Consider the following 14,027-nt stretch of genomic DNA (forward strand, 5'->3'; position numbering starts at 1 on the left):
TGACCCTCTAACTAGATTGAGTGCGATAACCACATATTTTGGTAAACTGTAGGCACAGGTTATCTACAAGGTTTCAAGGAAGTCTGTCTTCCTGATTTGAAGTAGTGAAATTCTCTGTTACTGTGACCCAGGTAACTTGCTATCATCTTTCCTGGTACAAAACCAGGAAAATTGAGGAATACCTCATCACAAAGCATTACAATGTTAGCCTGGTGGAAACAGTTTGCAATTTCAGAGTATTTGTAGAGAAACTGATTCATTTGAAAAATATAATCTGTAACTATCTTGAGAAAATTGCACAGAAAAAAATGTTAGAATATGACTGATTAATCCGAAATATGATGAGTCGGAATGCATATAGGTTCTTTATCATTTGCAAATATTCATGTCTTTGTTATTACCTCAGCTGATTTTTTAAAACCTGACAATCATTTGATGATAGTCATCTTGTCTGATATGTTATTTTTTACTAAGTTTTTGTATATAAAATAAATTAGATAAAAAAATCTATATGTCCATGAAGACATATAGTGAGATGCTAGGACATAGCCTACCCCATTAGATGTTGGCCAACATCTAATCAGGTTTTTTAAAAAGTCACCTTTTAAAAGAATCAAGTTATAATAAAGGTATATATACACTAGCAAATTTTACATGTCTACCAAAAGATTCTGCTATTAAAATATCAATTTACAATGAAAAACATAGACAATAATAAGATTTTTAAAAACCAGAATCTTAACGTATCTTCAATGATTTGGATAAGCAGATTGGTTGACTAAATGCTCTGCAAGTAGTCTTCAATTTTTTATCTAGCTATTTATAGAAAGCTGCAGAAACAGCTGAGCTGACTGAAGTGATGTCACATTTGCTGGTGGAATGGCTCGTTCTAGAGCACGCTCAGAGACTGCATGAGTCTCCTTAAGGTTTGGTGTACAACCCTAAGCAGTGAGAAGGTGTAAACATGGGCATTTTTCAGGCCCACCAATCAATATTGCATTGATGACTTTCTACTGACCTTTAACCCCATGAGGAATACCAATAGCACCATACTGAATCTTCCCGTCTTCAAGGGCTGCCTAGCATAAGCTACCAATTTTACAATCGATCAAAAGTCATCTCTGTGAATAAAGCTTGAGATTTCAGGCAACAGCAAGCAATTTTTGAAAGGTCAGGGCTGGGTTTTTATTTGCTTGACCTGTGCTTTCAACTTGTATCATAGTTCTTTATAACCACTAAAAGTAGTAAGAAAATTTCAGATTTTTTCCCCATGTATTTTTAGTAAGCCTTTGGGCATTTTCACTGTCCCTAAAAGAATATGGTTGCATGGCAACCTTCACAGTTGCTATGGAGACTCCATGTGTAAGCAGCTGCTGCAATCAGCATTAACTCCAGGCTTGCAGGTTTGTCATTCCAATACATAGGGAGGGGGAAACAAATAGGACAGCACATTGCCGTAAAGGGGAAGTCACCTAGATAATGTCACTCACAAACATATGTTCCACAATTATTCTTTCCACTGTTTTATTGCTGCAATTATAGCTAAACTAAGATTACAAAATTATATGGTTTTAATTTGCCTCTATTGACTATGTTTCACTTCCATTAAAATTAAGTCTGAACCCATTTACGTTGAAAACTGTTGGCTTTCTGGAAAAATTTTTTTTTGCTTTCTCATTTAATGTCAACAGGGAAAAAAAATCAATGCCCATAGAAACCTTTGTATGAAACAAGCAACTTAGCCCAAATATAAATTAACCTAACATGTAAAATGTGGCCTCTGTCCCGAAGTTCCATTTGTATTTCTAATATTTTCAGTTGTGTCGGGCAGGATAGACCACAAGGATGCCTCTGATGACACTGATCCGAGCCTTTAAAATGTAAGCAGAAATGCCAGTTAAGCCATCTTAAGTCTCTATCCTTAACCCATCCCATCATCCTTAAAGATTGCTGCATGTGATCCCAATGTCAGTCCTTAAAAAGAAAACTCAAGAGCAAAGATGGTAAGAAAATCATCACTGATACTTCTTTCAAACAATTTTTAATCTAACCCTGGTAAACCTGAATATTGCAAGAATCTTCGATACCACAATATCTGATATGTTTATTATATAAAAGACATGAGCACAATACTAACTTAGAAATCATTTACAACATAGCATTAGGTGACCATATTTTTACAACTGTAGGTTTAAAACATCACCAAAAAGTAATCATTTACCACTCTTATCCTGATATTTCAATGTCTCATTTGGAGATACAACGCTTCTTCACTGAAAGCTAAGAATTATCAGTAAAAAATCAATATTTTACTTAAGGCAATTTAACCATTTGCTTTCTAATTTATATGATGTAATACTAGCAGACAAGAAAGTAAGTAGCTTTTATTGTATTTAATTAGATCTTAGTGGCAGCATAGTATTTTTGCTCTACAATATAGAATGGCCAACTTTTTATTTTTCGCTTTTGGATTTTTAAAAATAATTATTAATCCACTAAATAAAAGATTTCTCAAATACATTTCTGTCCTTATATATAAATTGCTGAAATGGAGCTGTGTTAAAATAAAGCCCTTCATAAAACTTTTAGATATAGGTGGTATCAAGTGTTAAAGACAGTTCTCTAGTTTTAATATTTATGTAGAAAACAACCATTACTATTTTTTATTATCTATCACTTAGAAACTTATACCCCAGACATGTCAGAAAAGATATTTCTTGAATTAAATAGTAGCATATAAAAATCTTTCTGTGTATATATGTGTATATACATACATACCTACATATATATACATATATATGTTCATAGAAAGTATTAGTGGTATTATCTTTACATTAGTAGAATAGTATATGATAATAAAGCATAATTGCCCATTCTAAAAAGCCTTACTTAGACACATTTAAAAGGTGAAATTTAACAATAGCTAAAAGGTAGTACATTAATATGTTCATGATTAAAATATAACACACACAAATTTCAGAAACTTATAATTACCATTTTAATGGATCTTTAAGTAGATACCTAATTGCACAATTCATAGACCTTTTCAAAAAGAACCAAATGTTGAGTTATCCAATGTTAGGATGATTTTGTTAATCTGATGTTTTCATTTTTTACCTCTTAGCGTATATTAAAGCAAACATTCATTTTTTTAATTGCAGTAGACTATAAAAACATGCATCCTCCCACAGACCTCGTTCACTACCATTTGGATGGAAGCTTATTTAGGTTTAGAGAATCAAAATACAGTCTACAAACCCTGAAAATGAAAACACTGATATACCCTTAAGCACAGCAGCGTTAGCAGGTGCTGCTGTAATACACAAATCCAGATAACACTGAGTGACCTATTTTTAAAGCCTGTCCAAGAAAAGCGACATCAAGAAATTGAATTCTTTGCCCTTTACTTTAATAGTTCCTTGTCATGCAATCTTTAAATCAGAAAGGGTGATCACCACAAAACAAATCCCCAACCTGATGTATACAAAAGGGGTCTCTTTGCAGTTCTGTAGACTGGTACTTATGGCCTAGTCATTACAGTTTGCATTTTACCAGAATATAGGGCAGAGAACTCACACTCAAGTAAATACAAATTTACCCATCAGGATATAAAACCGGGTCTACTAGATAATAAGAAAGGTAAAAATCATATTGGATTTTTAAAAATATAGTGATCATTTCCCAACACATTTTACATTAATCTGAAAGATATTTCAAATCATATAATAAAGATGCTTTAACAACAAAAATTTTAGTTTGCACAATATCAAACTAACATTAGGATCTATATTTCCCATTCCCAAACTGATCAAGCACTGGAGTCTTTGAGTTCTATAATAATAGAATACATCCCAATTAATATAGTAAAGGATACACCTATAGTTGTAGATACAAAATACACTTCAAAATGGTTTTCTGGTGAATGAACCATTGTGCTATTTTCTGTAAAAGTGACATGAATCCATGAAGCTAATTATTTAGACAATTTGAATACTACTTCCCGTGACTGAGAATGAGAAGGTTTTATTTCGCTTGAATAATAGGAATTAGCTTGTGTACATTGAATGTAGGATGCCAGTTTCAACTAAATTGTGTTTTCATGGCTCACTAAAATAAAACAAAAAGTAATTTTTTTCCAACTTATTTGAAAAGTTTTATAGTTACAGAAGATTTGAATAGTATAACAAATACCCATATATCCTTCAGTTAACTCAACAATTGCTAACATTTTTGCCACATTTGCTTTCTCTTAGTCAAAAATTGTTGAATGTTGGCAATATTGTGTTTCAACCTGAAACATATCTTCTTATGCTGTACCATTTGAACTTTAGCTTAAAAACATCATGACATCTCTCCTCTAAATACTTCAGCTTGTGCCTCCAAAGAGCAATGGCATTCTGCTACTTAAACCACCATATCATTACCACACCCAATCAAATTAACGTGTTACGATAATAGTATTATCTATTTTAAAATCCATATGTAAAATTTATCCACTTCTCTTGTAATACCCTTTACAGTTTATTTGGTGGTGGGAGAAGGAATCTGGAATCCAATCAAGAATTATGGAGTATACATTGCATTTAGTTATATAGATCTCTGTAACCACCTTTAATTTAGAATAGTTGCTCAGCATTTGTCTTGCATGCATTAATTTTTTTAAAGAACTCATGTCGGTCATTTAAATGTCCCACAACTTAAATTTCGTCTTCTTTTTTTAACAATTAGGTTTAGGTTAAATTTTTTGGCCAAGAGTACAACAAAAGTAACATTATGTCTGGCTATAAAAGATTACCCTCTTTAAAGGACTGTACCTAGCCCCTATTCTAGGTTTGTTCATTTTTCTATCACTAATTTGAATGAATTGCTAAGAAAGCACAGTCATTTGCCACTGTCACTGAAAGTATGAAATCCTACAATTCATTTAAAATAATTTGGTTGATTACACCTTGGACCTGGATCTCCCAGCCATTTTACTCATGTGACTTATAATGACAATTTGGGGTGCCTGAAATACTTCGTGATTAAATTTCCTTCTCCCAATCCCTCCACCTCCTTACAGTTGATAGAATGGCCAGATTGGAAGTAAAGGAGTTTCATAGCGTTTTGGTATTCTAAGGCTAGCACAATGCATTTTTCTCCCAATACTGTTAAATATATATTTATTATATCATCATTATATCTTTAGAATACATAGAAAAACAGCAAAAAATGGAAATTAACTGCAAAAACAAAATCATTTCCCCAATCTATTTCAGAAAGCATATGAAAAGCCTAAAAATATTGTTCACATTTAAAATTTTAAATAAGTCTATAATTTAATAATAATATCAAAAAGCAAAAAAAAAAAATACGCTTCTCTCTCAAATAGATAGAAAATAAAGGAATTCTAAAAAATGTTGACAACATCCAGTATCTACCTGCTTTCAATCCACCTGGCAATTTAGATGTATAAATGAAGTTTTGTCATTTTTTTAGAGCAAAATTCAAGAAGAGATCTTTCATATCTCTTTTCTAATCTCATTCATTCCTGCATTATCTAGTGCTTGGTTCTGATTTGCAAATAGAAGACTACATTTGAAACACCTATGCCCAATAGGCCACTTATATTGGATAAAGTATGTAGATCCTACAGCCCCTTTAAAAAGCCTTTCTATAAAATGTAAAATAATATGTATTTATCCTTGTCAACCTTACCAAGTGTGGAGCTACCCCAAATGCCAACAAATTCATTTGCCTTTCAAGCATTTTAGAATTTTTTTATTAGAACTCATGATATTAGAATCCTTTATATCAGGATGCTTTGTAAATTTTAAATCTTTTACAAATGGTGGAATAAAAAGGCCAAGTAGATTTAAATGGACATTGATAAAATCTCACATGTACTGGTGGCATTACATCTGGCAAGTCACTTAACCTCTCTGATCCTTAATTTTCCTTATAAAATTAGAATGATAATAGCTACCATTTAGGAGTAAATGTATGAAAAGTACATGACATGAAGTTGGTGCTCAGTAAGTTGTAACTATTTGTAATCTTGTAAAATCATGATCATAGCCCTAATTTCATATACTACACTACTAATAACAGACTTGTTTAAATAGGTATGTGACATACATTTATGTAACCTTTCTTTAGGTAAAGGTCCTCCTCCCTGGAAATCTATGGCTAATTTAGACATACATATGCGCATACACATAGACACACACTCATGCTCACACAATTACACATGTATCAATGGTAAAATTTGGTGTGACTAAAGTATTGCAATGATATAATGAATGTAATCAACTTCAGTGGATGGGGGGGAAATAGCCACATACTTTGTTTTCCAGAACCCCGGCATACCTGTGTTTGAGGACCAATAAAAGAAATACATCCTAGAAAGCTAGAAAATGGAAATCCTGCTTATGTCCCTATAGCCAAGAATTTTGCCCAAAAACACATGTATTACTCATGCTGTTAACATGCTTATCAAACCAAAAGAGGTAAATTATCTAGAATGTAGCAATGCCCACCATTAATTCTGCATAAGTGATTCAAAGCTACAACCAATACTAATGTTTAAGAAGGGCTTTCTTGAATTCAGTGAAGTTTTTGTTTTGCTGGGTATCCTCATTTTTAATTCAATTTTTACTTTTATTTGCATCATTCAGAACACTCAGCCAGTATTCTGTTTCGCCATCTAATCTGTTTTGATATTTTTCTTTTAAATGGAAACATATTTTCTACTAAAGAGGAAAAAAATGTGTTTAAATGCTTCCCTGCCCAACAGACCTACATTTGAATGAATAAAAATAGCGACACTAAGTATATAAACCTTATGTAGTGCAACTTGTATAATAAATATATGTGTCCCAAAAATAATAGAAAAAAAAAGAAAACAAAAGCTAGTTTAAAAAAAGAAAAAAGAAAAACCTCCATAGGCATTTGTGAGCCTTCTCATAATTCCCATACAGCCAACTCGAAAATACTAATGTATAATAAAATTAAAATGTATTCTTGCACAGAAAAGATTCAAAAATTCATCTTATATAATAATTTTTAATAAAAAGCTAAATCACTTATAAGATTTAGCTCTCTGAATATAGACTTATGAATGTCACTGCTTTAGTTTATATTTGGAAAGAAAATTACTCAACTGATAGCCCTCTTTTATAGTCTTTAATGTCAGATCCGCTAAAGTTACTGCTAAAAGTGCAATGTTATAAATTAATATTAGTATGATTCTTAGCAATAGGAAAATATAGGCCAATTTACAATGGCACAAAATTATAATAGCACAAAGGTTTTATATTTTAAGGCAAAATATTGCGTTATATATATGTATATTACTAACTCAAAATAAATATTTGTTTATTTATAGCTGTAAAGCAGCAAGCATTTAAAAGCCGCATTTTTTTCTAAAACAAAATTGCAAAACCTCTGCCTACAGTGAATATCACTTCTAAGGTCTGAGAGCAAGCTTATCAGGACTCTCAGTCTATATTCCAATGCAACATTATTGTAATTAACTCTGTAAATGATTATACAAAATATGATTTATTATTTACAAATCTACATTTATGGCAGTAAGACACAATAGTAGTTACATTTTAAAATATACTACTTATTTATCCTGATCTTTAACTTAAAGGCCCTAATCGCATTCTAGCTTCTTTCTTAATAAGATAAATAGGTTTGGGCTAGAGACAATTCAAGTGATGTAACAAATTTTAAAACTGAACAGCCTAAAATAAGTACTTGGGAGGTGTTTTTTTTTTTTTCTTCGAAAAACACTTTTTCTCCTCTACCCTCTCTAGTAACCATTTTTTTTCCAAGATGGGGAGGGAAAATGTTTACATTATCATCTACTATAGCCATAAAAATTTACCAAAATCTCGTATGCTTTTCTAATAGCATGGTTTCCTATTACTGTCATTTTAGTCCTTTTGTGTTTTACAGAGGAAATCCTCTCTGGTCCTAAAGGCTATAATGCCAACCCTCATTCATGAACAATTCCCTTATTATAGAGACTGGTGCAAAGTAAATCAGTGAACAGAAATGTAATACTGACCCAAACCCATCAAAATTTTCATGGAAAGAGGATAATCACATTCCAGGCTACTTTTGTGGGCTTTCATGGGAAATTCCTTTTAACAAAAAGTGATATAAAAATGATATTCACACAGCAAGGATAAGAACAGCAACTAAAGGTTTGAAAAGCCCACCAGGAGAGAAAATTCAACCCACTTACAATAAATCAACTGCTATATATTTCTCTAGGTTTAGTACCCAAAAAGAACATGATATGAATCCATTTTTCTCTTCAGATTCTTTTTAATCCTAGAGATAAAAACTACCCTACTGTTTCCAAATGCTTTTTCATTTTAATGGTAAAAATAGCTACCAAAAAGATGGGATTTCACTGTGAATCTCTTACCCGTACATACTACTGCAAAGTATAAAATATATACACACTTTATTTTAAAGTCACTAATTGCTAACTTGTATTTTAAGCCCGAAATATTTTAACAATTTCATTAATTAGAGTATCAATACTCTCTCAATAGTATAACTTCAAATACCGAAATAGCATCAAAGAATCACACTATTAAATAGATTTTATGCACACAATACTTTTAGAGCAATATAGTTCTCACAACCAATACCAGCAAACTGCATTTGTTTGGCAAACTCTTAACCTGCCTAATTTCAAATTCTTACTTCTTAAAAGCCATGATATAGATTATTCATACACTTAGTAAAGTGCAACAGAGAAAGAGGCTTTTGACAGACTAATCAAATTGACTTATAATAATCCCTCTATTTGGGAGGATGAGAAAATTATGATAAAAGATTTTAAAACAAAGTTCTGATATTAAATGCTATATTCTACTTGTATTAATTGCTCTAAACAGGAACTTTAAAAAGAAATGAAATTATATTATCCACCCAATATCCCATAACTGTCAAAGTATTACTCTATTTTATGGCTCACGTTTTTTCTTGAACATACTTGATTTTTAAATATTTGTTCAAAAAATTTAACTAACATAATTTATTCTCTTAATGGGCTTATTTTATTTATTCTTGTGGAAAAGAATGACTCATGCTGACACTTTTAAAAGATAATTATTTTGACAAATATAATATTCATAGAAATCTAACAAAACGTATTTTTACTTGAGGTGTTGAATGTAACACTTGTAAAGATGGTTCTCTAATATGTTAAATTCTCTCACCTAGACTCATAACAGGCATTTTGTTTTCACTCACTCAGTTACTCACAAGGACATTCATCATTTCTGAATGTGCTTTTGAAATTTGCACAATTGTAATGAAAATTATAAGCTATAGTGTACAAGTAATTATTATTATATATTTTGTAATTTATTTTGTATTATTAAAATACTTATTTTGTATTTTCAAAGACTTTGTGATAACCTAAATTGCCAACTCTTAATATCGGCTATTGTTTACATTTTAATGATTAACTAAGCCAACTACTACAGACTTTATTTTTAAGAGTGCAATGATTACATCACTATTTTTTTATTACCGTAAATCATAATTATTAATAGTCAGATATTACTTTATTCTCAAAATAGACCTTATCAGCTAGCTGCAGCTGTTTTTCTAAATTGAAAGACAATACTGATTATTAATTATGCCATTGTGTATCACTTTCATACATGATCTCTCTGACTATATATCATTTTGAATCAGTTAAAATAGGTGATGGCTTTCCATATAATTTTAAATGTATGCACTCTAAAAGTTAAAATCAGAATAATGCTCTGAAATTATGGTATTTTAACCGTTCTCTAAATTTAAAGCCAATCTTCCTTCATAATTAACCAATGTTTGTAACTCAATTTTTATTACTCCTAAAGTGCAGGAGAATATCTGGCTAATTGGAAATATGGGACAAAACTTTCAAGTAAGTTAAGTTAAAAAAAAAAAACTTGGACATAATGAACTATGTCACTTACTGCCCATGAACATTAGGTATCTTTCTCTCCTGGTGTGTCAGCAAAGCCACACACATTCTTTCTTGCTACAAATCTGTAAATCTGAAAAGGAGTAAAGAACATGAATAGAAAATCTCTTTATAGAATAAAAAAGCATGGGGTGTTATTAAGGAGAACTGTAAGCCCTATTCTATTCATAGTAATTACAGGATCAGATCAGGTTAATGTGCGGACCTAGGTCAATAAAGTACTGTAGGTTCACGGCTTTAATCTCTTTCAATCCTATAGTCTGCGGGGCTGACTGCTCTGCTTGACTCAACAAATCACTATAGGTAACATGGATGGCATGGGAATTTTTGGCAGAGTGGAAATATGTATTTGCAGTCAGTCTCAAGTTTCACAAGATAAAAAAAAAAACCCACTAATGTCTCAGAATAATTTGACAAGTTTTTCTCTCTCAACTCAAATAATAAAGGCCAAATTTCATTTCTAGGTAATGCTATTTTTAGTCCTCTTTTCACAATAAAATCTGTTTCGTTATTAAATTTTTCACCCACCCATCATTCACAGAAGATATTACACAATCTTGATAAACATATAAATGAGAACCTAAACAGATTAGAATTTGGCCTTATGCACCTTGAGATAATCCTTTTTGTTTTCCTACATTTTTCTCTAAAATTTCTATGGAGGATAAATAACTAAAAATTCAAAACTTGATATCTCATGCACAGAGATAATTTGGTTTTTTTTCCCTGAAAAGTGTTTTCCAGGCTCTGTTTCTCTCCTAATATTGTGAAATTTTCTGCCAGTAATGAATACAAAATCCTTTTTTTATGATTTGTTAGGGTTATGATGATTGTTCTCTCTTTTTATAAGCTTGTTTGAGGTTAGTACCAAGAACATCTTACTCTTGGAAAACATTTGAAGACTATGCTAAATATACAATTCTTTAAACAATTGTCTCATTGTATAGTGATCCATGTAAAATATATTAAAAATGAGAGACACTAAAATTTTTAAAATAAAATTTCTCCTTTGAGTTTAATGCATATGAGTGAAAAATACAGTAATCCTTAGTGATTCTTTTCCTTCTTCAGAGTTCTGGTAATTGTTTTTGCCACTGTTTTCCTCTTAAATTATCAGTCTCTAGACAACAGCTTATATTCAAAACCTACTCATGTTAGATGATGGAAGAAGCCTATAGAAGAGAATAAATAGTAAATGAAAGAGAATTTGTGTATATGTGATTGCATCTCTCATGCACTCCAGCATTGGAACATCTCACACTTTGTTTCTCTTTACCTTCAAAAAAGTAGAGTACTTATGAACAAAACAGAGAATAATCATAATAAATGAGGACTTGTCAAAATACTCCACAAGGCTATTAAGGTATTGTTATAATGGAATAGCCTACTCTGGACTCTGAACATGTATATTTTCACTTTTTAAGCACTTGGCTTTTCTATAGATTGCTAGGTAGTTATGTCTAATGTAGACACCAAAGTACTTAAAACAGCAATATTAAAACAGACTTGTTTGTCTTCTTTGCCCTGTTAGTATGCAAGCATCTTGAAGGTAGGAACTGTGTCTTCTATATTTCTTTAAAGTTATTGTGGACTTACTAATTTGAATCATAATTATCACTTACTACAGATTTATTCCAAGCATTAAATAGGTAATTATTTTTATTTACTTTAACTCACATATTTAATATCAATATAAATAATTTATCCTATGAAGACAAAAGAGTATGTTGAAAGTTAAATTTAAAGAACTATTTAGCAGAGCTGACCATTTGACATAACAAAGGAAAAGATGTGTTTGAAAGCAGAGGTCATCACAAGAAAGTTTTTAAAAATGGTTAAAAAAAACCCAACCTACCAAATATGTTACTACTTGAATGATGTGACGGTGGTAAACGCCAGCATGCAATATGGCAAAAACGAATCAATCAGTTCAGCTTAGTTCAGCCTCTGCAACTGGCCATCTGGCACAAAATCAACCGAATGTATCCCTGCATATTCATCTTCATTTTCACAAATACTCAAGAGAATGTCATTCTAGGGCAAAATAAAATTAAATCACCATAATTTTTAAGACATCTTTCCTTTCATACTCTCTTGAGAATACTGTGTTTATATGAGAATTTCTATTGCTATAGGGTTGTTGTACAATTCTTATTTGGATGTATTCTCCCTTTTCTAAAGGTTGAAGATAGAAGGTTTAATTATGAAACTTTTAACTTTTCAAAAAATATTCTTTTGGAAGAGAAAAATTTCTATAAATAGGTGAGTTTACTTTTAGTTGAGTCAATCAATAGTAGATCAAGTGACCAAAGCCACTTTTATAGAACTTAATAATTTCATAATTGCACTAATCTTGAATGAAGTTGGCCTAACATACGATTAGTTACATTCAACATGGGCAAAATAATACAACATTAGCTCACATTTCAATTTCTATTCACATGAAATCATAAACTAAAATTTCATTTGGTCAAATGAAAGTTTTATATAGTATTATTATATAAAATTAGCCAAATACTTTATCAAATCCTGAAGAAAGAAGGCTGGTTGCTATTGCATTATTTTGTAATAGCTTTGAAATTCTATTAAATATTTGTTTTTCAGGTGGAAATTATAGTTTATACTAACACTCCTTGGTTCACTTTGAATTAAAATAGAAGAATAGTTTCTATTTTAAAGATTAATATCAAATAGAAGACTGAATCAAGTTTATTGTTGATTTTATCCATTTGTTTTTATCCCAGAACTGAACCACTGAATTTTAAGCTTCAAGTCTTTAAATAAAGTAGATGAATGTTAATTAAGACACACCAAAATATACTAAATAAATCAATTTTAAGCAACCTTATTTCCCAAATTATGATTGTAAGTATAAGACATATGGAACATTTAATTAAAGAAATAGTAATAATTAAATTCCACTCACTATGATTTTGCTCATTAAAAAGATACTTTGTTAGAAGTTTTTAACTTTAAATGGATGGGAGATAATGACTTAGATTTCTTTTTTGTACATTGCTCTTTTTTTCATAACTTGAAAGGTTAAATTGCAAATAATAGTTCATTCTGTATTTGAGAAAAGAAGCTTATCAGCAAATAATTTCTGAGCCTAGTGTATTGTTATAAAATGTTTCTTTTGAGAGTTATATACTGATCTATATCAATCATAGTAATTTTTTCCCATTATTTATCCTGCAGCCTTTTCTGTTTTAAAGTTACACTGTACCTCTGGCAATGTTTCCTGAAACAATTTCAGCCCAGAGCCAGCTAATGGCTTGGGATCATTTCTATAGATCTTGGTTTGCCTTTTTGTATGTGTGTGGCCTTCAGGGATGTTACAGTTTGCTGTTTAGTAAATTGACTCACAGTTTGAAAGCATTCTTTTATCATTAAACACACATGAAAAGGGGGACTCTCTCCAGGCAGAATGCACCATCAGATTGAATGGACAAAAACTTGGAACCACTATCAGTATTAAGAATCCTGGACTCATCATCTTCAATCTGCTCAACTTAAAAAAAAAAAAAAATCAGAGTCAGGTTTACTGTGGCTCATCTTTCTGTTGCATCATTGATTTAGAAATGTTGCCAAGTACATGTAAATACGAAATAAAATGAACTTGGCTATAAAAGATTTTGTATTTATTTATCTACTTTGTGAATCACTGTACCCATATTTATGGAATCTTTTTAAGGCTTGGAACTTTTTGTTCGTAAATACAACAGCTTTTAATTTCTGAACATTAAGTTTTTATCCTAGCTCTTGACGAATAGCTTACATTCATGTATTTTTAATATTTCTTTTAAATAACACACACATACATTATCTCACTTGATCCTTACAATAACTTGCAAAAGAGTGTAAGTGCTTCCCTCTCATTTAAAAAGCAAAGAGATGGAGTGGCGGAAGTTATACAGTTTGCTCAAGGTTACCTTCTGATTAGTGAGGGAAGTAGATTCACAACTGACAAATCTAGAATGCTCAGTGTTTTGAGCTATTCATTTGTTTCTTCAGAAAAATCTTTAAGCTGGCTATAAAGTGAGCA

At 31.0% G+C, this 14,027-nt stretch overlaps 1 long non-coding RNA gene across 1 annotated transcript; it reads left to right on the forward strand.

The window, feature by feature from the left end:
* The first annotated feature begins 1,354 nt into the window (after positions 1-1,354).
* On the forward strand, positions 1,355-13,564 carry LOC112678527 (uncharacterized). Its single transcript, XR_003147636.3, has 4 exons — positions 1,355-1,403; positions 1,819-2,003; positions 12,164-12,244; positions 13,181-13,564. It is a non-coding gene; the product is annotated as an uncharacterized LOC112678527 (long non-coding RNA).
* Positions 13,565-14,027: the final 463 nt, after the last annotated feature.

This window comes from Canis lupus, chromosome 29, assembly GCF_003254725.2.
Source record: "Canis lupus dingo isolate Sandy chromosome 29, ASM325472v2, whole genome shotgun sequence".
In the NCBI taxonomy this organism is placed as follows: Eukaryota; Metazoa; Chordata; class Mammalia; order Carnivora; family Canidae; genus Canis; species Canis lupus.